Genomic DNA, 27350 nt, shown 5'->3' with positions numbered 1-27350 from the left:
ATACTGTTGTAAAAAGTCACTTGTTAAAATGTTTTAAGCTAACACCTGAAATGTATAGGAATAAGTTTTGTGAGTATAGACACAAGGCAGATGAAAGTGTGTGGGAATATGTTGCTGAACTGAGCACTTATTTTCATAGCTGGGTGGGTGAATGTCAGGTCACCACTTCTGAAGGGCTGGCAGACCTTTTGGTGAGGGAACAAGCCCTTAGCACTTTGCCTGAGGACATAAGAATCTGGTTATCTGATAGACAATGTGCTACTTCAGATGAGTTGGGGAAGAAGGGAGACCTATACCTGGCAAGTAGGGCAGCCCTGCACAGGAAGGGGACCCCCTGTACTGCTCATGGGTCTAAATGAACCCATGGTGGGCAGCACAGACTGCCACAACAGAATCTGCCAGTAGCAGGGGAAGCCACTAGTCTAGCTACACATCCTGGAGTTAGGGTTAAATGTTTTGAATGCAGCCAGTGGGGCCATGTGGCATACCATTGTCCATGGAGGCAAGGTGGGGAACCAAAGGTGTGGGAGCCAGTAAGTGGGAAAGACAAAATGCCAATAGCAGGTTTTCTTGAGACAACAGGGGTACTAAACTACCATCCTGCAGATGTCCTGAGAGGGAAGGATTTGGATGAGGCAGTGCCATGTGCTTATGCAGTTACACGTGGTCAGGCTAAAAGACAAGTATGTGCATCTGTTAGCCTGGGAGAAACCCAGACAGACTGCATACTTGCAGCCAGGACTGCTGAGGTGGTTACTTCAGGGAGGGAGCTACTCTGTAGCAGTGAGACTGAATGTGAGCCACAGCTGCTTGTGGGTACTGGTAGTCCCCTGGACAGAGTGACTGGAAAGGTAGATGCGAGTGGTAGTACCCAGGCTGACAGTGAGGCAGCGCTGTCAGAGGATGCCAGACTTCCTGTGGAAGGTGACTGGGAAGGGTTACAAGGAGAGAGTTGAGACAGGCTCAGCTCTCAGACCCTACATTGCAAGGCCTGAGGCAGGTAGCTATGGAGGCACATGATTCTCAAGGAAAGGGGTAATCTGTATTCTGGGACAAAGGGTTACTATACAGAGAGTGGACCCCTGAGGGAGGGCTAGAAGGTGAGAGAGTACAGCAGTTGGTAGTGTCTAGAGCCTACCATCTGGCACTTCTAACCATAGCCCATGACATTCCCTTTGCAGGTCATATGGGCATAAAATGTACAAAGAAGCATATTATGCAAAACTTCTATTGGCTTGGAATTTCCAGAGATGTAACAGGGTACTCCAGGACCAGTGAACAGTGCCAAAAGGTAGGCAAGGCAGGAGACAAGGTGAGAGCTCCTTTGATGCCTTTGCCTGTGATTGACGAGCCATTTCCGAGGGTAGCTATGGATATTGTGGGTCCTCTGAGTACCCCAAGTTCCACAGGGAAAAAGTATGTCCTAGTGGTAGTGAATTATGCTACATGATACCCTGAGGCAGTGGCTTTGTCCTCCATTGAGGCAGAGAAGGTGACAAAGGCTTTGTTAGAGATTTACAGCAGGGTGGGCTTCCCAAAAGAAATACTGTCTGACAGAGGTGCCAATTTCATGTCAGATCTCCTGGCTTGTCTGTGGAAGTCCTGTGGGGTGTAGCACATGAAGACCACCCCCTACCATCCCCAGACTAATGGTCTTGTTGAGAGGTTAAACTCTACAATCAAGTCCATGCAATGGGCATTGCAGATCAGTTTAAGAGGGAGTGAGACAAATATTTGCCCCCTCTGTTGTTTGCTTACAGAGAGGTTCCCCGGGAGTCCACAGGGTTTTCACCCTTTGAGGTGCTGTATAGGCATAGGGTGAGGGGACCTCTAGATTTAATTCGAGATGAGTGGGAAGGTGAGTGTGAGTCTCACAAGGAGTCTGTTGTGGCATACATCCTAAACCTCAGGACAAGGCTCAGGGAACTCATGGGCTTGGCCCAGGATAACCTGGCAGAAGTCCAACAACAGAAAAAGGTGTGGTATGACAGGAATGCTCAAGCTAGAGAGTATGCTGTGGGGCAGCAGGTAATGGTACTCATTCCTGTCAGACACAGCAACCTGCAACTAGCTTGGGAGGGACCCTACAAGGTGGTAAGAAAGATAAGTGATGTTAACTACATGGTGGAACTGCTAGGCAGACGGCAGGGGCATGAATTGTACCATGTTAACAGGATGAAACCTTACCATGATAGGGAGGCCCTTGTGTGAGCATTTGCAGTGGATTGCAGGAGTCTGAAGGAGATCTGGGGACTGATCTCCTCAGTGAGGCTCTGGCTGACACCTCAGTGGAAGGGGTAGCAATGTCCCAGCAGCTATGTCCTACACAGGTTCGAGAAATCCAAGCAGTGTTGCAGGAATTTGGGGACATGTTCACTGGGAAACCAGGGTGCACCCACCTGGTGCAGCACCAGGTGGATGCAGGAACCCAAAGCCTATTAGGCAGGCCCCTTTTAGGGTGCTTGAGAGAGTCAGACAGACTCTGAAGGAAGAGGTACAGGAGATGTTGGAACTAGGGATGATTCAAGAGTCCAACAGTGCCTGGGCCTCTCCAGTGGTGCTGGTACCAAAAAAGGATAGCAGCACCAGGTTCTGTGTAGACTACAGGAAATTAAATAGTCACACAGAGTCGGATGCTTACCCCATGCCTAGGACAGATGAGGCCCTAGAGCAGCTGGGTGGGGCTAAGTAACTTACAACCATTGATCTTACCAAGGCTTACTGGCAGGTGCCCTTGACTCCCAGCGCTAGAGAGAAGTCAGCCTTTTTGACTCCTTTTGGCTTGTATGAGCTCAGAAATATGCCCTTTGGGATGAAGAATGCCACATCGACTTTCCAGAGGCTGGTAAATAATATCCTAGCAGGAGCAGGAGGGTTTGCCCATGCTTACCTAGATGATATTGCCATCTACAGCCATTCCTGACCAGAGCACCATCAGCATGTCAGGGAGGTACTGGGCAGACTACAGAGGGCAGGGGTGACCATTAAGCCGAGCAAATGTCAGGTGAGTACGGCGGAGGTCTCCTACCTAGGAAATAGAGTGGGGAGTGGTAAGATAAGGCCAGAACCTGCCAAAGTGGAAGCCATTTAGGCATGGCCTGCACCTGTTACTAAACAGCAGGTGAGGGCATTCCTAGGGACAGCAGGGTACTACAGAAAGTTCATCCCTAGTTATAGTACCATAGCTGCTTCTTTCACAGACCTGACAAGGAAGAACAGGCCAGATAAGTTAGTGTGGACCCCAGCATGTGAGCAGACATTCCAGAAGCTTAATGAAGCTTTGGAAGGACCCCCTGTGTTAGCCAGTCCAGATTACAACAAAGAATGTGTTGTGCAAGTGGATGCTTCAAACCATGGGGTGGGGAGCTGTACTTAGCCAGATTTCTTCAGAAGGGGAAGAGCACCCAGTGGTCTGTCTCAGTCATAGGCTCCAACCCAGGGAGGAATGCTATGCAGCTGTAGAAAAGGAATGTCTAGCCATAGTGTGGGCACTGCAGAAACCTCAGCCTTATCTCTATGGAAGAAAATTCACTGTAATGACAGATTACAACCCTCTAACATGGTTAAACAGAGCCAGTCAGCAAAATACCAAGTTGCTAAGATGGAGCCTTGGGTTGCAAGCATATGATATGTCAGTGCAGTACCACAGTGGGATTAGCAATGCCAATGCAGATGGGCTCTCAAGACAGGGAATGGGGTAAGGTATACTGAGATAGACCTAACCCTCTCAAATGGCATTTCTCAGGGGTCACTTGAAAAACTAGTTTGAGTTCTCCAAGGGGGGGGTGTGAAGATTGGGTAGAGATGGGTGGAGAAATGTGAAAACTGGTAGAGATGGGAGAAGGCTGCCAGCCTAGTCAAATAGAATTTGGTACATAATTCTATTATTTGTAAATAATGTGAATGTTGAACTTAAAACAATGTGGCAACATTGCCATCTGCTGTAAAGAAAGCTAAGCCAAGCAATTCTTATTGGTCCTTTGAAATTAAAATTATTTCATCACTGCCTTTGATGTTTTACAAGTCAGCTCCAGTCCAGCTGGATGAGGGCGTCCTGCCTATTGTTTTAAGACTAAAGTTAATGACCAGAATTTATGTGTGGAATGTCCTTTATTGCTCTAAGTGTAAAATAATGTAAATGCAGTTAATGAGTCACCTGGGAACTCCAGGAAGGGTGAAAAAGATGATGTAATGTTTATCAGAACTGGAGTTTCAATTTAAACAGTGGGAACCATAGATTGTCATTTTTGTCTTGATATCCAACTTATCAGTACTCCGCCTGTGTCTTAAGTAAGTTATCTTAGAAGTGTGTTTTCTTGTAGAAATAGCTAAGACTATAAAGATTAGACTAAGTGTTTTTCTGTTATGTCAGAACTGTACTAGTGAATTATTTTAAGTTTCTGTGTGAATTCTAAACTCTTGAATAGCACTGTGGTGTAGTAGTATTGTCTTGTGTTTTTAGTACTTATTATTAAATATTTTTAAACCCTTTTCAACTGTGGCTTGTTTATGTAGAGATAAATTAAGCTCTAGAGTATATTGCATGCTTATAAGTGATCCTGTAATAAGCCCTTCCAGTAAGCCTTGATTGCTTACGTTATGCTAGTATTGCATCTTAATATTGCACAGTAATAATTGGACACCCTGTTAAGGGCCTTTGGGTAGCTGATAATTATTAGCTGGTGGTGGTGTATGTATATATATATATATATATATATATATATATATATATATATATATACACACACACACACACACACACACACACACACACACACATATATATATATATATATATATATATATATATATATATATATATATATATATATATATATATACACACACACACACACGTATATATATATATATATATATATATATATATATATATATATAAAATACTGATGGAAGCATGGAATGAGTGTTTTTTGCCAGATATAAAGTATTCATGCATTCCACCAGATATTTTTTCAATTTCTGCCTACTGCACAACTTAAATTGTTGTTTGATTTGGAAACTTATTTTACCATGTCGTCTTGCCTCACATTTCTTCAGTGTTAACAGAGGTCACAGGCTCTTGATTCAGCACATTTAGTTAAGGCTTCTTATTTTCATTTCCATTTAGAAAGATATCTTACTACTCTGAGAACTTTGGAGCAACTCGTTTGAAATATATGGAAACAGACTGCTGACACATACATTTATTCATAATTAATAGATTTAGAAAATGCTGTCAGTTATGTTCAATAATTTCTTTGTTTTTTTTCACTAAACTGCCATTTTCCTACATCATTTCAGAACATTCTTCAAAGTAGAGAAGCAAGAATGTGAACTGAATTAAAGCTGTTGTATCAATCTGAATAGGAATTAATCTAAATAATAAATGTTATTTATTTGTATTTATTTAGTTAGTTATTTATTTATTTATTTAACATTTGCTGACTGGGAAAGTCCGAATAGGACAGAGACTATTTTCAGTGGCTGCCAGGAGAGAAACACTCCAGACGCATGTCTTTGGAATATTTTGTGGTTTCATTGTTCTCTTATAGTTTTTATTACTACTCATTTTGTAACTCAGCAAGTTTGCATCTGAATTCTTAGAACTAAATCTTAGGGTTAATTCTGTCTAAATCCTGATGTATTTTCCTTCACTGTTTCTATCCCCTTTCCCCTAAATAAATATATATAGCAGAGGGTGTGAGAGATGGGAGGGCTTACCCCTGCAAAAAATTAGGTTTTTATATTTTTTTAAGTTTAAATTTGCATGCACTAATGAAGCTCCTCATACATGCATAGTGCGCCCTGTTGACATTTCCATTGTCTATCTTTTGTTGTTGATTCTGTTGATGTCAATGTTCTTATGTTTTGATGTCTCATGCACTGAGTACATTCCTCACACAAGAGCAGTGCCCTTTTGTTGTTGACCTTATTGATGTTGACATTTGGATATGCTCCAGTACACACACACACACACACACACACATACACATGCCCATATGTGTCTATATATATATATATATATATATATATATATATATATATATATATATATATATATATATGTAAAATCTTTGCATATGGGGCTAGTGACTGACATTACTAAACTGAATACGGATTGACCTTCCTGACCTTGAAAATTGCAGAAGCAGGAGAAAAGGTACAGTTTATAGACAGCTAGTTTGCAAAAATGAATAAAAGACAAAAGACAGAATGGGAAAGAATGAATAACCCATACAACAGAGATCTGAAGAACATTATACTGGAAGGAGAGATAATCAAAGAGAAGTACACTCAGATGTAGGTAGTGAAGGTACGCCAAAAGTCCTGCCAGCTGGACACTAGACCAAAACCTTTTGAGAGGATGGAGTACAACAAAACAGAACCAAATTATGGCACTTTAATCAGTGATATAGAAGCAACTGGAGTTATAGAAACAAAAAAAATGCTTGTTAATTGGAGTGGTGCACTGATCTACAAGGTCCCATTTCAATCAAAGTCTGGAGCAAATTTAGAAGGAAGCAGAGAGTATGTAAGCAGGTGAGAAACAGAATAAAATGAAATGTGCTAATGAAATAAAAATTTCCACATCTGTATCCCAGACTGGGTTAGCTTCAGACAAGTGATGAAAGGGAAGCATGAACTCCAGACTAATGATGAAGATAACCTTCCAAAACAGTGTGACCCATATTATTCTAGAAATGCTGAGATTAACTTTCTGATTAAATCTGGGGTTTCACTTCCTTATTTAGTAGCATTTTCTAACTGTATTTCTGGTATTTAGGTGTAAAACCTACAAAACTAATGGAATCTTAATGAAGCCCCACAGTAAAGGACATACAACTTTCTGGATCTTGTATAACATGGGCCAATAACATGGGCTATGTCTTCAACAATGAACAACGGGAAGACTAGACAGCTTTTCCATTATCAGAGTGAGAGCAGAGAAAGTCCAAGAAAGAAAAACAAGGAATGTATGAAAGGTAATACAAAATGCAATGGTGAAAAATGAATTTCTGGAATGTTTGAATTTTAAGAGCAATATTATTATTAGCACCACTCTTCAGCACTGTCAACAACAACTGATAAAATATTGTTTTGTGGTTTGCTGGACATAAGCTGGTTTGTCAGGTGAAGGCCTCTAGAGGCAGCTCTATATTATCCTTGTGCTCTGGTACACCAAGCTGAATAAAAGCTAACGTCAGTTTTTCTGATACTGGTTTGACTCCTTGATTCTTAAACTTAAAAGTAGTAAGCCTCTATGGTGGCTTCAACCAGTATTTGCATGTCCTTGCCTGTTTAGTTAGTTGGAAAATGAGGAAGAAAAAAAATGAAAGAAAGAAAAAAATATATATTTTTTCTGGTAGCTATTCCCAGCAGTTATTAACTACCACTAGCCAAAATACTTCTGTGAAGTGTATGGCAAGCCTGCCCAATTCATTTTTCTAGTTCTAGACATCCAATCTATCAGTGCTTGTCACCTGAAATAAAACAAAAAAAAAAGATAAACATGTATTTTCTTTTCTAAAGCCCTCTTTATATTGCAGCATGTTCAATCTCCTAGAGCTGATGTCTTCAGTTCAGATATCTGCCTGCGCACAGTCTTCTAGGGTCCAGCTGCTGTTACTGAAAAATAAAAGAAAGCCTTCTTTTATAAAATAGAAGCAGTGTCCAGAGATTATCTGTGTTAATTTATCTTTGAATATTTCACCATCCACCCTCTATTTTCTGCACCCTCCAGCTGAAGTATGTAAAATGGCAATGACAGTGAAGGTATGCAATCCAGAAGAATCGACATTTCCAGTCTAGACACTTACGGATACCTAGTGAGCTAGTGTTCAATTCCTGTAGCAAACAAGTGTCACTTTATTTACCAACAAGCAAACCAACTCCCACTGCATGGCTAACACTGAGGAAGTTCAGACTCCAAAGAGATGGCAATACCCCAGTGATATTATACATATTAGCCAGTTCATGATCCAGTTATAACGACAAAAAACAGGATCCACCACAAATGTATTGGATAGTCTATAGCACTTCGGCTTACGCCTTCCAAGGAGAATACTATCAAAAGCAACGTAACACATATTTATACCATGAAAACATCAATTAAACAATTAAATATTCAATTAACTAATCATTCCATTAATTATAAAAAAACTTTCCAATTGCATTCTACATTAATACCACCAGGGGTCATAGTACCATACTTCAATATAAAAATAGTTTCTTTATATAAAAGCTTTTTTTTTACATTATCATCCTTTTCAACAGTAACAATATGTTCTAAAACAGTAGCTAATATACAATTTGGATTACTATTGTGATGGCTTTTAAAATGCATTGCAAGCGGACTTTCCACTCTTTGATTTTTAATGTCCCTGACATATTCTTGCAACCTTGTCTTGAAGGCACGTTTACTTTCCCCCACATAAAATAATCCACATGGACATCTTAATACATATATAATTCTTTCTGTATTACATGAATGAGTGCATGATCCAATATCTGCTTCAGTAATAAACAAATATCCCCAGTAAAAAAGAAAATGTCTGCTGTTGTATTCCACATCTCCACCTATCCTATCCCTTTAAACTTCAAACCCACTACTAACTGCCATCTACAACATCAGGGTCAGCCCTTCTCCAGGAGAAGAAATCCATTGTCACTGTTAAGGAATGTATTAAACAAAAACTTAGCAAACATGTACCATGCATTATTTTCATATTTTCTGTGGGAAAGCTAGTTTGGTGTACTATTGCAAACAGTTTAGAAGATGTTCAAAACTTGGTAATTTATCATTTTAGGCTAAATGTATAGCACGTGGTCTTTGACATCCCCCTCCCCCCACTCTTGAGTGCACAAACACACACACACGTACACACGCACACATGCACACATACACACGCATACACACACGAACACACGCACAAATATACAATGTCATAGTCAGTTTTCAAATCATTCATGAAATTTGTTTTCACTATGACTATAAAAGGACCTTTTAGGGATCATATTACTGTGGTGGTGGTGCTGCGGTAGCGTTGTTGCTTGCTTCACAGTAAGACCTTGTCCTGTTCGATTCTCAGCTAGAGCGTCTTCTGTGTGGACACATGCATGAATGGGCGTACCTTCGTTGAAGGTTGTGCGTCAGAGCTGGCAACTCGGCACGTAAAAATCTACTGCCAATCATTAGCAGACCGGAGTTCCGCTGTGGCGACCCCTAACTGGGAAAAGCCGAAAGACACAGCAGCAGCATTCTACAAAGATAATGTCATAATTCATAAGCAGGGCCCTAAGAAGACCAATAAAATCATATTAAACAGAGAGATGTCAGGAACCAAGGTAATATGCTGTGCTTTTACATAGAAATTAAAATAAGACTGGGGTGGGGTGATAAGCTGATACAAGTGGTGAGATCAATGATAATGTAAACCAAGTAGGTTTACTTATACCAAGAAAATGACATATGCCTGAATTTAAAACACTATATCCCTTTAGCACTTATTTCATCTGTTATTGTACATTACTATGTAACAATTTTTCCTGTCTGTTGAGAATTTCTATATATTTGTCTTTTGTCTCAAATCATGGTTAAGAAAGTTTGCTGGACTGTCCCTTCCAGTTATCAACTGTAAATTAATAGATAGATATATATATATATATATAGACAGATAGCTAGATCAATAGATAGAAAGATAAACAGATACATAGACAGATTGCCAGACAGATAAACAGACAGGTAGATAAACAGTTCGATAGATAGATTAGATAGATAGATAGATAGATAGATAGATAGATAGATAGATAGATAGATAGATAGATAGATAGAGAGGTAGAGAGATAGATAGATAGATACTACCAAATACTGTCTAATGTACTAGATCATTTTTGCATTTAAACCAAGCAGTACAGTCAAAAAATAGCAATATCAGCATCAGTTAATTTAAATAAAGGGCGATATGAATGACTAAGATAACTGACAGTGCTTATTCATTCACAATGCACCAATATACAACATTTCCTTAGCTCAAATGCAGTTGATTTGTAGACAAAAGTTTGCAGAGACAATAAGAAAAAGAAAAGACAGGATTTCGTGTTTCAGATCTTGAAGCTTTTTCAGAACTCAACAGATGGAGTGTGGAGGTAGTATTCACAAAGGAATACTGACACAGTTTGTTTTAAAATACGTCTAACAATTTAACTGAAAAGATTAGTAGTATGATATGCCCTTTAGGGGATTGTCTAACATCTGCCTAATATTTGATCTCTGTTTCAGTTTGCAACAGATGACTTATTTGGCATATGGAATTTCTGCATGACAAGTGCTTAGCAGGCATCCATCATCATTCCATATTATTTATGCAACATTATAAAGTGGAGTTCTGGTAAAACAACATTATAAATGAAATATTATCACACCTGGATTGTTTTTGTGCTATTGTTGCTAAACAGGTGGGTTTCTTTCTCCTCTTGTTTTATATCAGTTCAGTCAGTGCACATTAATTTATTCCACGACAGAATACATCCAAACACTAAGGAAATGTCAGACCATAGTAAGTGAAGGGACCAAAATTGTCTTTGATATCATCTATCATATCATAGCTCTCAGTGACACTACTGGGCGGGAAATCTAATAAATGCCATATAGACAATGAAATTGGATGCCACTGCTAACCCAAATAAATATATTTTGCTCTTTTTTATTTTAAAGAAGTTTATTTGTCACTGTTAAAACAGATAACGAAAAAGTAATAACATTATATTGCTAAGTTTTGTGGTACCACTGTCATTCAAAGATAACTTTCTGCTAAATATCATATTTCTTTTTTTTGCTCACGGTTATGCTAGGGAGATTTTTACATGACACACAGGCATTTCACAAAGAAATTCTCATTTTATGCTTGCATATAATTTGAAAAGTGTCAAATATATGTACACGCATGCAGCCATATTATTGTAAGCGCGTATATGCATGCACACACACACACACACACACACACACACACACACACACACACACACACACACACACACACACACACAATTGCCATTATTTTGCAAACATAACCACTGAACTCACTAACAATGACAACAATTGTCTTTGCTAGGGAAGTACTCTTTGCAATCCATATTAATCTTTAGTTTCTTATTTTGTCGCCACTCCCTTTGTTTTTTTTTAATGGAATGCCAGATATCCACCTGTCTCATGCCTCTGATGAGAAATCTATCTGGAAGAAAGGAGGAGAAATAGAACATATCCCTGTCCCAAACCCATATTGTAATTGAGAGGGTGTTTTTCCAACTGAAGAGCTGTTTCATGTGCCTGGATGCGTCTGGGATTGCCCTTCAGTGTGACCCAGCTACTGCATGTAGTCTATTCACTGCTTGTTGCATTCTACTTAATATTATCATCCACCAGCCAGTGATGAAGTGAACCATGCTGTAACAACAGCTCTCATTTATAGTCCTACTTTGACTAATAATAACAAGCCAGCAGCTGTAGTAAGGGACCCCATGCATAGAGGCGGCATCTCATCCAGAACTATGGACCAGAACTTTCAGGTTAGTGTTTTCTGTTTTGTTAAAAACACACAGAGGATAACTGATGCAAGCAATGATATCTGTAGGCTATGCTGTGTGGTGTATGGTTTATTGTCACTGTTCATCTGGCATTCTCTCTTATTTTAAAATGTTATTTTTTTACTGCCTGTTTCCAAAAGTACTCACTGATTCTTTTTCAGTAATGCTAAAAGGCATCAAATCAATAAATAAATCACAACATCCCGGGCTGTGTTCTACATGAATTGCAAAATGAACTGGCACTACACCTGAGTGCCCTGTTCAATCACAGACTCATTTCAGGCTTTGTCCCTACCAAATGGTGCACTGCTACAGTAATCCCACTCCACAAAGGGGGTGTGACCACAGACCCTGGGAACTACCTCCCCATTACCCTGACGAGTCTGGTATGTAAGGCTATGGAGCGCATCATCATGGACCTAATAAATAAGGACATAGGGAATCTCCAGACTCTAGACCCCACACAGTTTGGGTTTGTTAAGGGTAGATCTTGTCTGCTCAACCTGGTAGACGTCTTCAAGTCTATCACCAGAGCTATGGATGAAGGCAAAGTAGTTCACACAGCCTACCTCAATCTGGCCAAAGCCTTCGATACAATTCCTCACTCAGGAATCATAGATAAACTCACTAAATGGGGCATCAATCCCTATGTCACAAGGTGGGTTGCAAACAGGATCATGGATAGAACTCACACAGTGAAAGTAGCAGACTCCAAGTCAGACTATCGACCAGTCACGAGTGGAAGCCCACAGGGTTCAGCCTTGGGTCCTCTCCTGTTTAGCATCTACTTTTCTGAATTCCAGGCCAAAACCAAGGGACTCTGGCTGACCAAGTTCGCTGACGACTGCAAACTGGGAGCCATTAGTAGCTCCCCAAATGATGCTGTCATTCTACAGAAAGGCCTCACGGAGACCAACAACTGGTGTCAGAACCATGGCCTCAAGCTCAACTCCAAAAATTCCATCATCATTCTCTTTGGGAAAAGCACGGTACCCATGAACTACCACATCAATGGTAGTCCACTGAACACCAAAGGTGTCATAAGACATCTGGGAACACAAGTGGATAGCAACCTATCCTTTGATAATCACATTCCCACTGTGGTCAGAAAATCCTTCTATGTGGCACATCTCATTACAAAGGGTTTTGCCTCCAGGAAGAAAGAGGTCATTATTTCTCTCTACTCTTCCCTCATTAGACCAATTATCGAGCACAATGCCCCATTCAGAATGTACCTCACTGGACATATGCAACAACTAGAAAGACCACAGAAATACCTCACTAAGAGGAATCTAGGTCCTAAACACTTGCCATATGCGGAAAGACTAAAAAAACTCCAACTTTTCTCTGTATCATATCGCCTACTTAGATGTGATCTGCTTGACCTACAAAGCCATCAGACCCAGCACTGCTAGATATCCTGCATCTAAAGAAATTCCAGTCCCTCTGTACCACACATGGAGACCTCAACCTCATTACCACAATCATGTAAAAATGTGTAGAAACAGGCAACCTGATGTCCAGATAGTCAATACTAACCACAGGAAACAAAGTCCAAGTTAAAGAAGAAACTTGGACTTTTGTGTTTTAATTTGAGTGTCATGATCTGAAACAATCAGATTATTCTGTTCTGACCCCTTGCTTTTTTGACTGTTCATTACCATAATCAACAGAAGTTGGAAGGACAGGTTCCTGACCCAGAGACTGCCCATGCTCTGAAATAGACTTCCCTTAAACATCAAGCAGAGCACCTCACTGGCCCTCTTCAAGAGAAATCTTGGCATGTGGATGGGAAATAGAAAATTCACCCTGGGGATAATTTCAGTGGCCCTGCTGGACAGAGGCACAGCGAAATAACGTCTGGCGGCATGTTGCCAGGGAATCTTTTGAGCTAGGCTTATAAAGGCTCCAGGGCCATTAGCCTAGTACACTCCTATGAACCTATGAACAGCTGTACCTACTACATTTAATACATTTTATTTATTTATTTTACATTTGTTGACCGGGAGTGTCCAACTGAGATAAAGCCCTTTTTCAGCGGAGGCCCAGGGAGAAAAGCTCCATCATATGCAAAAAACATTTACATAACAGTAGAGCTATATAAGAAGTTACAAGTTTTAAACAGATGTTGACAAAAAATATAGAAAGTACAATAAACAGAAAGATGACCAACAGTAAAAGTATAGTAAGTAAGTAATTTGCAGTTTAAATAAGTAGGCTAATTTAAGGTTCAGTAAGCAGATTATAGCAATAGCTTAGGAGGTTGCATAGAAAGTTAGCTAATCTAAGGTTCAGTAGGCTAAGTATGAGGAAGGATTAGGAGGTTACATAGAAAAACATAGGATGTAAGTTGTTCATGCTGATTATTGTGAAATTAAGTGAAGAAGTGCTAAGCGGGTAAGTGGAGGTCAGGGAGGATGCATACAATGGCAGATCCAGTGTTTTTTAAAGTAATCTTTGGTGGCTAACTTGAATTGTTTGGGGAGGGTTAGGTTCCTTATTTCTTGTGGGAGTTTATTCCATCACCAAGAACAAAAAACTGATGTGAAAAACAAGAAAAACGGCTCAGGAAAAATGCCAGTGTCCACAAACAAGTATTTAATGAAATAAATGTCCTTTAAAAAACAATGTTGTGATGGGAAAAAGTCCAAAATAAGCCAAAAAACAAGAATCAACAAATCCAAGTGTAAAACGCTTTTCGTCTGTTAATATAAACAGACTTCTTCAGAACCAGGAGTTTATTCCATGCAATAGAGGGGTGGTAGCTTTGTAAGTTACACCCTGTCTTGGATTTTGGTTTGTGAACATTTAATAGGTCTTGGGAAGCACTTTGGAGATGTCTGGTAGGGGAATAGTGGAAGATGATGGGTGATAGACTTGGGCAGAATTCAGGCTGATATAGAATGGAGTGTATGATTTGGAGCTGAGATTGTAGTAACATATGAGGTAGTTCGAGACAGTTTGAGTGTTTTAAGGAGAGACAGTGGTGGGATTTGTATGATTGTTATGTTGCAAATCTAGCTATCTTGTGGTAGGTTGGTTCTAATTTGGTAAGTAGGGTAGAGTTCAAATTTGTGAGTATTTGGGAACAATATGTTAGGCAGGGTAGAAGGTAGGCATGAGTAAGAGAGATTCAAGCTTCACTGGTAAGGTATTTGTTATTCCTATAAGAGACCTAGCTTTTGGTGGGGTTTTTTTGATACAATTCTTAATGTATAGATCAAATTTTAGTTGGTCATCGATGGTAATGGCAAGTAGTTTCGTGCTAATTTTGACGTCTATGAGTATTTTTTAGGGATGTTATGGAGAAGGAAGATTTGATTTGATTTGCAGATTGTTGCAGGAAGAGTAGCAATTTTGTTTTTTAGGGTTGAGGATGAGCTGGTTATTAGTCAGCCATGTCTCTACAACATTGAAGGATGTTTGGGTAGTTGATAGGAGTTCAGAGGATGAGTTAGCAATAGTGATGACTGTGGAGTCATCAGCATGTTGGACAATGATAGACTGAGGACAAGAGGAGTGAAATGTGTTAGTGAAGATATTAAAAAGCAGAGGTCCATAAATGGATCCTTGGGGGACATTGGTTCTTACTAAAAGGGGGGTAGATAGTGTAGAGTTGCTTCTCACTGATTGCTGCCTCTCAGTGAAATAGCTAGAGAACCATGCAATTACATCATGGGAGAAGTTTAGGTCTGTAAGTTTGTTAAGTAGCAGAGAGTGGGAGACAGTGTCAAATGCCTTTGAGAGGTCAAGGAATAGGCAGGATATAAGTTTATGGTTGACCTTGGCTAGAGTTATAGTGTTGATAAAGGATAGTAGAGCTGTGGTTGTACTGTGGTTGGGGCGGAAGTCATGCTGTATGGGGGTGAGTAGATTTTCCTGTATTAGATCATGCATAACTTGTTTGTGTAAACATTTCTCTAGGACTTTAGAGAGAGGAAAGAGGATAGCGATAGGTCTGAAATTAGAGATTTCTGTGGATTTACCACCTTTATGAATAGGAAGAGTGTGAAACTGTTTCCAAATAGATGGGACTTTAGACTCAGAGATTGAGCTATTAGTTAGGATAGATACAGACATAGCAATGGAGTGTGCAGCAATCTGGAGAAAATATGAAAGGATATTGTCAGCAGATACAGAGTAGGGTTTGAGCTTTGAGATTAAAGTTTTGATGTAGTTAGTGGAGACAGGCTTGAGATAGAAGGAGTTAATTGAGTTAGTGGTTGAAGGGGGGCTACAAGGAAGTTAGAAGTATTGTTGTTTGAGGGTATGGTTAAAAAGTTTGGAAAATGACTTGATAAAGTAGGTGTTGAAAGTATTGGCAGTCTCTGCAGGTGACCTGTCAAGACATTGGTTTGGTGAAGTTGGGTTGCCAGGATGTAGAATCTGGTTGACGGCATTCCAGAATTTATTTGGGTCAGATTTTAAGGTTTTAGAAGGATTATAGTAGAAGTCTTTTTTGTCTTTGTTGATGAGTTTTTTAGTTTGATTTCTAAGTTCTTTATACTTTTGCAGGTCAGTTGGAAGTTTAGCTTGTAGCCATAGTTTCCAACTCCTATCTCTTGTTTTCATATAAGTATGGCTGGTTTTGGATAACCAAGGGGAGATGTTAGCTTTTATCTGACCTTTTCTGGGTGGGGCAAGAGAATTCAAGATGTTAAGGAAAGTTGAGATGAAGGCATTAACTGCATCATCTAGTGGTAGCTGTCTAAGGAAATTCCAGTTAATACTAGAGAGAAGGGTTCTAAATGCATCTGGGTTAAAGTTGGAAAGTTTGCAGCAGGTGATAAGTCAGTGTGGTTTAGGGGGATAGGGTGGTATATATGAGCACTTTTATAGGTGAGTGATCACTCAGGGAGTCAAGTAGAGTTTCAAGGTTATGATATTTGCTAGGATTTGATACAAGTATCCAATCTATCAGGGAGCTTTGAGAATGGGAGTAATTTGAATGGGCAGGTTTAGTGATTAGTTGAGTAAGTCCATAGAGATTTACGTGTTCCGGTGAGTTTAGATTGTTGAGGTTCAGCCAATTAATGCTGATTTCCCCAAGCAGGATAGTTTCATTGGGGAAGTTTTGGGAGAGGTAAGAGAGTAAATTTTCCAGTAGGGAAATGTTGTCCCCTGGTGAGATGTATATGGCTACTACTGCAATGGTGGTATAGTCATTGAGTTTAAGGTTTGCTACTAGTAATTCAGCAAGTGCAAAGGAGGGAATGGATTGCTTAGGATGGGAGAGTGGGAGGTTATTTGAGTAAACTATGGCAACACCACCTCCATTTTTATTTAGGTGATCTTGGCAAAGTATGTTGTAGCCAGGAGGGAGGATGTGTTTATCTTGATTTTGGGGTTTAAGCCAAGTTTCCATTACAGAGATTATGTCTGGGGTGTGATTGGATACCCATGCATGAAATTGGCTTAGTTTGTTAAGGATGCTTCGAGTATTGATAGAATAGAAGGAAATATGCTTATTTGTTATGGATAGTGGGCTAAAATTGGGGGTAGTATTTTGTGGGGTGGTAGAGTTTGTAGTAGGACTAGGATTTGGATGTATTTCACCGGATAAGAGCAGGTTATTCACTATGCAATAGAAAGAGGTACCGGGAACATTGACAAATGTAGTTACATACGCCATTTCTGAGTAAAGAATTCTGTTTCACTGCACATCAGATTCATTTTTTATTGTCATTCAAAATAATTATGACTTCAGAAGCTGTCTTCATTTATGCAGTGATGAGGGTGTACTGTCAGCAGTTAAGTGTATATAGCAGGATGATTATTTCAATGTCTCATTTCTGTGTGATGTAGTGGACCTGGAAATGTTTGTTTATTGTTATTGTGATTTCTTATATACCTTTAATCATATGGAATGTTAATGCATGCATCATTGCTTTTTGCCCCACTGTTTGTTTATGTACTTAAAAGATGTACATAGACTTCCAACCTCCCCATAATCCAATTGCAATTAAGCAGAAATTTAAATGATTGCAATTTTAAAGTATGGTGAAATTAATTGCTGTAAAGGGAATAACTGCTCATATATGCACTCCCCCGCCCCCCAAAAACTATCTTAAGTAAAGAAATATTTCTTAATGAATGCAATTCACAGTAGATCCAGATCAAATGAGTCATGCACATGTCCTGTTGATAGGCCTGGTGATGGTGCAACTAATCTTGAGGATGGGCTACCATGAGAACTGTAAAGTGTTAGTCTGGTGGTGTGATCTACAGGAGGAAAATGATCCTCCTATCATTGACCGGACAGTGCTTTGTGACCATGACCTTGACCTGGAATGTGAGGTTCTCCTAGGTGCAGATGACCATTGACATGGCCTGTGAATAATGTGATGTGATTGCTCACTGTGAGTACTGACATTACTGTCTTGAGAAAGTCCAGCTTGACTCTGGTCTATCCTAAACAATGTGTGAATGGAGGCTATAACCAATGCTTGATGTGCCACTGTACTACGCATCAGTGATACCATGGCATCATCCCTGCTCTCTTCCTATTCACAGGACTGTTGAAATCATCACACATACCCTGCAGTACTTTGATGATTTCTATATGACTCTCTGTTGCAGTGGTCTGAACCCTAACGTCACAGCACATTTCTTGTTGTGTAGCCAGTGCTTTATGTGTTTCCTGAGGTAGTTTAAAATAATTTCTGCATCTGGCACCTCTTTGTAATGCTGGTTTCTGGGACATGTGGCCTCAGATTGCCTGCATTCATCCTTGAATTGTTCTTCTGCTTGAGAAGACACTGGTGTAGACATGCAGGTTTGTTCCTGCTTTACAACTGTGAATGGAATGTCAGCTTGTGTTTGACTTTGTGATGCAGTGACACCTTCTGTAGAGTTACTAACATGTTGTGAAGTGAGAAAGCCAGCCATTAAACTTGGAGACTGCCTGCCACTTCTATCAGGGTGCCTCGTAAATACAACTATATCATCATCATCATCAACAACAACACCCATGCTGCTGATAACATCATCCATATTTATTGGTACAGTTGAACTGTTTGCTTCTGATGAGTTTGTAAAATAAATTATTAACACATTAATAACAGTACAACAGCATACAGTATAGTATGCTTACCAGGGGATGACTGGGACTCTTAACATGCAGTCTGCCATCATTTTCATTAGCTGTTGATGTACAAGGATGACCTAATAATAAATAATTGTGATGTATTTAATTACAGCAGTGTTTGTCACCATTCAATTCTAACTATTTAAAAGGTGTACATTTTAAATTAATCTTCAGGAACTGATGAATGCAGATGCTGCTGCAGACATTGGTAAATATAACAGTGCCCACACCATCTATAATTATTCCACTTGTACCATCTTCTGTATCATTGTCATCTCCTTGAATGGCAGAAGGTATTCGTCATCTGGTGTTAACTTAATAAGGTTTGCAGGCACCCCACAAGTAGTGGTCCTGGAAATTGCATTCTGTCTGGCCTTGCTTCTAGCATGTCTTACCACATAATTTGCCTTTTTCTTGCACTGTGCCAGTGATCTGTTTTTAACTCCAATTACATTGATTTCAACAACTACTTGACTCCGTGCTTTGTTCCTCTCAACTTGCGTGGGCCCCACTGTACCAAAAAGAAGTTTACATTGTGACCCAAGTGCTGCCATGAGTATGTGATTTTCCTCATGGTTAAAGTTATTATGTCTATACTTTGATCCCTCATTCTCCATCTGTACTACAAAGGGGAAAAGGAAACAAAAATAACAGGGCTACAGTCAGACAGTTCTCATGCCAATGTTAGGATGACATCAGCTGTTAAACTATAAACCACTGTCCTCCCATTAATGACCACAAAGCGAAGTAAATTAATAATTATACAGAAATGTTATGTAAAAAACACAACTTCAGTTTATTCAATACTGAAAGTAAGTAAACCAAAATCAAACTGCAGTGCTATCTGCCACTGTCATCTAGTCCTCCCTCACTGACAGTAGTAAAGCATCACTTTGATCAAATGTGTATTTCTGTCCTCTGCACAGTAACATTTTTCAACTTCAGTAACCATTTTCACAAGTATACACAATCATAAACTTTCGTAATGATCTAATTATCATTTCTTATCATTTTATTGAGCAGCACCACATGCCAAATAACTGCAAGCACTTGACCAGAATTACCAGTCCTTCACTGCTATCATTAAATGCGCACTACACTTCAAAATGTATTTTCAAGTGACCTTCAAAACATTGTGACAGTTAACTGTTAATTTGCCTCTTAATAAGTAGTAATTAATTTATAGTTTTTCTTACTTTTTGATGTCTGTGGTATTCTAACAAATTTGCTGCCTATCTCAGCTATTGGCAAGTCAGTATTTTACAGCTCAACCTTACGGTGTAAATTAAGTCAATTTACATGTTAAGTATGCAAATTAGAGTAATTTATATGCATGTCTATGAATCGTAGTATTACGTAAACATGTTGCAAAGTACATCAATGTATTTCAGATTTTTGAAAATTGGGAACACAAGTCCCACAATACATGAATGTATCTGAAACAGATGTGCACATGTTGCAGATGCTTCTGAACTCCACATCATTCTGCAACAAGGCCAAGCTGTTTGTGGAGGTGCATTGCTTGCCCTAAACTAGCCAACAGAACAATAAACTTGTAAGATTCAAAACTGAGTCATCTGAATGTGAGTTTGAAAGCAATGTGAAGTTTTAATCCCTACTCATCCAATACTGTATGTCACACCCTAACAAATGGTACATATTATAAAGGCCTAGAAATAATGTTTCACATTAAAACTGACATTTCCTTCTCCACCACCTTTATTTAAAAAGAAAAGAAAAAAAGAAATACATATGTGCCACTTCACTGAGAGTTACATAGTGCTGTTTCAGTAAGAGAGAAAAGAAATGTAATTTTATCAATAAATATTGCTGTTAACAGTTGTTATCTATAAACTTAGAAATAATCCATTATTAAAGTAAAGATCAGATAACTGTTTTTCTTTAAGAAAGACACTGTTGGACAAAGTAGTTAGGTTGCACCAAACATGCCAATGCTATCAATACATGGTCTAATGACTATACCAGTTTGGTCAAGGTGATATCACACTCAACAGGGAGTGGTTATATCCCTGCTTAATACTCCCCTCAATATACTTTCCTCATTCTGGTTCTGGCTATTCAAATGATGCAGCATCTTGTGAAGGTATAATGCCACTCTCCTGTCTGGTCTGAGAAACAGACCTTAGCAATGTTCTACCTTTTTCATGACTCATACCTGGAGAAGATCCAGGCATGCATGTATCACAGCATGTGGAAGAAAATGGATATTTGGCAGGAGTTGGGTGATTACCTGTCAACCCTAACAGGTACAACTTGCTCCAGTCAGCAGTGCCTTTACAGATATGATGATTTGCAGAAACATAGTGCAGAATAGCTGGTCCAGTGGGTTGATCAGGTTATGGAGAGAAGGCCAGAGTTCTATAATAAGTAAAATTCTGTTTTTAATCCATATATATCTATAGATAGATAGATAGATCAATAGATATAAAAAATACAAAAGGGGTTAAAAATTTGCATAAGTACATGTACTTCCACAGTCAGATACCTTTACCTGAAAATATGTACTTGAACTGATATTCTGAAATACATAAAAAAAGTAGCATTTATGTAATCAGACATCTATTTTTGAATTAAGAGGATAACTTGTACTATTGTCTTAGCTTGCAGTAATAAATAGAAATGTCAGTAAAGAGCATGAAAATAATAATCTGTATAGGTAACTCTATACATCTGTTAGTAATGTTCAAATATCAGTAAAGCTGACTGCATATGATATGGTTATGAAATAAAAATTGCAGTTACAGATGTAAAGAATTCCTTATTATACCATGATCCCCCCAAAACGTGCACGCTGATTGGCCAGCGTGCCCGTTGTAAATCGAGTTATACTAATGGAAAAAGGTCCGGTCGCCCGGACTTTTTTCCATTAGTAAACTCGTTTTTTTAAAACACTGTCTCGCTATGTTAAATGGGTTTAACATAGCGAGACAGCTTTAAAATAAGCAACGGAGATCTCCGTTGCTTATTTTAAAGCTGTTTCACTATGTTAAACCCACTTAACATAGCGAGGCAGTGTTTTAAAAAAAAGCAATGGAGAAAGCAAGATCTCCGTTGCTTTTTAGTTCGCTATGTTAAATGAGTTTAACATAGCGAGACAGTTTTAAAATAAGCAACGGAGATGTCCATTGCTTATTTTAAAACTGTCTCTCTATGTTAAACTCATTTAACATAGCGAAACACTAAAAAAAAAGCAACGGAGATCTTGCTTTCTCCGTTGCTTTGCCCACAGCTCTGATGTACTGCGCAGGCGCCGCAGTATCAGAACTGCCGCGGATGCCAGACATCTGCGGAAGGGCAGTAAACAGGCATTATACTATGCCATTATTTAAGAAAAGTAATAGTTTCTTTTCTTAAATGATGTCATGGTATAATAGCAATAACCCACTTCTGGGTGTGGGTAATTCTAAATTTACCCACGGTTGGCTTTGTTTGGTCCCTCGGGCTTCGCCCTCGGGACCAAACCACGCCAACCGTGGGTAAATTTAGCATTACCCACACCCAGGCGTGGGTTATTGCTATACTATTACAGGGAAAAAGTTGTAACAGGTAAATACTACATGAAGACAGCTTTTGTAAGAGATACCTAAATATAAGTAAAATAATTATTTATGTTAATTGTTTGTGCATAAGTATTTCTAACTGCACATGCAACATGGCTGAAATGATACTCACCACACCCTAGTTAGAATGCGTGTTGGGGGAGGGGAGTAGGAGTTACTTTGCTGGAAGAATGAGCTGCACATACGTTTTCAGGAAACATGCTGTTTATTACATAATATACATCAAAGTTCTACAGAAAAGGAAATTCACACTTTCTTGAACTGATACAATTCTATCTTTGCAGTTCAGCTATTCCACAGGCAGTTACATGCATATTTTAAAACTAAAAACAAGACTCATTGCAAATTTCTGTACTATCCAACACAATTCAATAGAATTTTTTAAGTACTGTATTGTAATAATACATACATGTGCAGTGGATATAAAAAGTTTACATATCCCTGTTCAAATGCCAGGATTTTGTGATATAAAAAATTGAGACCACAATTAATCATTTCAAAACTTTTCCCACCTTTAATGTGACCTATAACCTGTACAGTTCAATTGAAAAACAAACAAATCTGTTAGGGGAAAACATATAAAGAATAAAAAATGTACAATACACTGGTTGCATAAGTGTGCACACTCTTAAACTAATACTTTGTTGAAGCACCTTTTGATTTAATTATACCATTCAGTCTTCTTGGGTAGGAATCTATCAGCATAGCACATCTTGACTTGGAAATATTTTCCCACTCTTCCTTGCAAAAGCACTCCAAATCTGTTAGATTGTGAGGGGATCTTTTGTGCACAACCTTCGTCAGGTTACCCCACAGATTTTCTCAATCAACATACCTCAGAGCATCACTAGTGGCTTTTAATTTTCTGAGGTTAAACTTGTTTATCGACAGATTTTGTTTATCCAGTCTTTTCTTTTCTCACTTCCATTTCTGTGAAGAGCCCATGATTAATTAAGTCCTTTCAAAATGAGCTTTCTCCATGAAATCTCAACAATTCTGGCACCCTTAACTCCATAGGCCTGTCCATATGCAGTTTTCCATCTGATACAAAAATCAAACTCAATATATTATAAGGATAAAACCCTATGCATAGGTTCAGTCAGGAAGCATTTTATTTAGCCACCCTATTCTTGGCTGATTCTGCAACACTTCGCTGTTCTCCATAGGAAATCACTGCCAGTAAAGTTTTTTTTTTTATTTCTGTGCTAGCAGTAGTTCAAATGATAGCTCTTACCTGTTCCTGGTTTTGCAGAAGCTTTCTAAATTTGATGCATATTTTTTGCTTGTTCTATATAAAATGTGTGTGTTTTTTCTGACAAATAATTGATGATTGTGGTCACTAAGTAATGACAAAATTTGAGTTACAGATGTCATATCATTCAAAAATGCATGCTATTACAAAATGTATTATTGTAGCAAATGTCTAAGCAAATGAGTAATATTCTGTCTCTAGCTTTGGACCATTGTCTCCCATTATGTTTTAGCTTTGACCCTGACTCATGAGCTAAGAAGTTGAAAGTTTAGATTCAATTTTTGGGGCTTTTCATTTTTCTTCAGAGTGGTTTGACTATGGAGTTAGTATATTCAAGTAAGAGGGATTATGGGCATAAAGTCATGCCTAGCCACATTGTGACTAACACCAAGTTTGCAAAGCTAATTGATTGCAACCCCATCACTGCTCTACTTCGGCTCTATATTTCTATATCTTTAAAATACAATTAATTTGGAATCCGCATTATAAATGACCTTATTGGCTGATAACACAGCATACCTATACTATGTAAACTATAGCACTTTAACCCAATTCACTTCTGTGCTGAGACCTAGCTAAGTCAGATAAGGCAACCTGACAAAAAATTACAGGACTCCATGGTAAGGCACATCACTGCTTTGGTCATCATAGCCGAAAACAGCTGTAGTCCATCTAGTTGTCGGCTATTCAGCTAAAATGTCCAGATAAGCTTCTGAACTAACCTACATGTTGCTGAAATGAAAAGGAAGTTTCTTAGATGGATATTTCTGGTCAACAAATGTAAAACATAAATAAATATGATCTGCTCTGTCTTTTTTTTTGTTTTTTTGTATAGGAATAGGGTGTTGCCTATTTGTTCTTGAATACATTGTTTGTCATTGTCACAAGCTGTGAATTCACTTGCATGTTATTTTATTTCAAAGGACTTTACAAATAAAAAAATTTCACTGAAAAATTGCTTATTATTTCTCCACACATGAGGCCATTTGAGTTGAATTATTTTAGATATTTACAACATAACATACCTACACTTTATTTGGACATTAGTGTTTGAGCAGCTTTTGCTCAATTTATTTTTATCACCATCTGACAAAACCACACAAAGTTGTATTATGTAAACCAGTATTGCAATTCAGTGCTTTTTATTTCTCTTTGCCCTGCTGTAGTATAGCTATGGTGTAATGGAGTTGGTTTATATAAGTTATGGAATGAAAGGGCAAGCCTCCTACATGGGGTGTGCAGGAAGCTATTTTCCTGAAATATTTTTACAATATTTTTTTTTTTTTTTTTTTTTGCATTTTCTTGTTGATGAAAAGTCAGTAGTGACTCCCTTTATGATAACTCACTGAAAAATAGGGAAAGCCTACAATCCTTCACACTAAAAAGAGGTATGTTGATGGCTTCAGTATGATAAAGTAGAATTGATTTTATGGACATACCTTTGCTGCATTATCATACAGATTTCCTCTTCATTTGTCCTATCTAGTGCTACACTTACAATTAATTCTGACTAATTATGTGCCTTTATGGGAACAGGTGTGCCAAACAGTGATCTATGACATAAAAGCCATGGGGACTACAATCACACATTATAGCATTGTCATAAGAATGTCAACAGCATGCCTCACCTTTCCATGGCAAAAGCACATTGTACAGTAACTGTGAGGTTAGCCAAAGTGAGGCAGAGGTCACATGAAGCAACAGGCTGACAAAGACAAAGGAGCATTTGGTACCCTCCATGGAGCAATGGTTCTGGGATCATCTCTTGGGGTGTGAGCAGTGGTATCGGGATGGACCAATTACCATGCAACGTGGTCGCAGATGCATGAGATTAGTACCATGCTCAGTAGATATGCTCAGTAGATATCTGTACCACAGTTCTACACATATGGACTGCAGGCTCACCACAGCATATGCATCCTATGTTCTAAGAACTTCAGGACTCCAACCATGTCAAGATGGCAGCATAGGTAGATTGTGAATATATGGTACATCTTGCATGGACACCCTTAACATGCATGCACAGTTAAGGTTAAGGTTTTTTCCTCCCATGCACAAGATACAAGGTTCAATCTTCACTTCTGGCCAATGCCTGTATGGACTTTACATATTTTACCTGGGTCTCTGTGCAGTTCCTCCCACCTACCAAAACATGCTGGGGGGTTCCACCTCAAACTCACCCAAGAATGGAGCTGTGGGCAGCAGCACAGAGGGGGGGGGAAGAGTTGCACAGACCATCAACTGTGTAGCACATTATCTTTAAGATAGCAGAACACAGATCCCAGACTATGAGCGATGTTAGGGCTAACCACTCAATGGTGTAAAAATTGGCTCTAAGTGATTCAGTCGTATTGACTAATGTCACCATATGGGCATAGGTATTTGCCTGTGATAAGTCAGCTGGAAACCCAACCTACTTTGATTTACCCCTGAGATTCTGGGACCCATACTAATGATGAGAGGGGTGTACATGACCCTATTAGTCGGGGTGTGCCCAACATAAAGCCCAAAAGTCCTGGATTAATAATTTACTGGTGTAAATATGCCTATGTCACAAGTGATAATTCAGTAAAGGTGTTTAAATAATTTACTGGCCAGCTAGTGTCCAGTTGCCCAGCTTGGGTTAACTCAGATAGGCCTGTTGAGTTAAAAAACAATCAACCTGCCAAACATAAAATAAGGCTTGCTACACTCACTATAGGGTCATTGACAGGATGTAGCTTAGAAGTGGATGACATGATGGTAAGGAGAAGGCTGAACATCCTGTGCATCAAGGAGACATGATGGAATGACAGCTTAGCAAAGCCACTTGGCTTGAGTCCAGAGACTACTACACAAAAGGAGGTCAAATTGAAATGGAGTGAGAACTGTAGTAAAAGAAAGGCTTCAGAAAACAGTGAGGGGTGTCATCAGAATTAGTGACAGAGTTATGACAATTAGGCTACAGTGTAAGGATAGGGCACTATTCATAATCGCAGCCTATTCCCTACAGCATGTTATGACTGTGAAGAAAAGAGTGCATTCAGGCAGCAGCTGCATGACCTAGTAGAATAACATGAATTGGTGTTGATAATGGGTGACATGAATGCACATATTGGGACAAACAAATAGGATATTATGGTGGCCTTGGTCCTCAGGGGTGAGACAATAGGAATAAAGTAGGAGATGTCATTCTATACCTCTGTCTGGCAAATGACTTGATAATAGCCAATACAGGGTTCAGCAAGAGAGACAGTCATAAGATCATATACAAGAGTGACCAACATGTAAATCACATAGACTTCCTCCTAGTAAGAAAAGGGCTGTTTGTAGATTCAGTGACTGCAAAGTCATCCTCAGTGAAACAGTCAGCCCACAGCATAAACCGCTGGTCAAAGAAGGCTCTAAGTGTCAAAACAGACCAGGCTGAATACTTGGAACTTGACTGGAGAGAAAGCACAAAATTTCAAGGAAATACTCAGGGCTCAAGCACCTCAAGAAGAAGATGAAATAGGTGAAGCTGAAGAAGAAGAAGAAAGGCAGCATAGCTCTCAACTGTCCAGATTCTCACAGAATGTCCATTTTTTTGCATCATATTTTGGGTCCGTTCCTCATAACATTTATAGTCTTCTAGCAAATCACTGATGATTGAAGTCACTAAATGATGGTATATATTTGAGTTGTGGACTTGAGACCCTTCAGAAAATGCATGGTAATACAAATCCTGTTATTTTAACAACTTTCTAAGTTTGCAAGAGCAATATTTAAAATCTGTTCCTATTTTTGAATATCTGTCCCCCATTACTTTAGGCTTTGTCCAGATTTCTTTCTCTAAAGGGTTGAGAGGTATGAATGGCAGCACCTCAAA

The sequence above is a fragment of the Protopterus annectens genome, chromosome 10.part0 (genome assembly GCF_019279795.1).
Source record: "Protopterus annectens isolate FY-2018-M chromosome 10.part0, PAN1.0, whole genome shotgun sequence".
NCBI lineage: Eukaryota > Metazoa > Chordata > Ceratodontiformes > Protopteridae > Protopterus > Protopterus annectens.
This window is presented reverse-complemented; position numbering follows the sequence as displayed.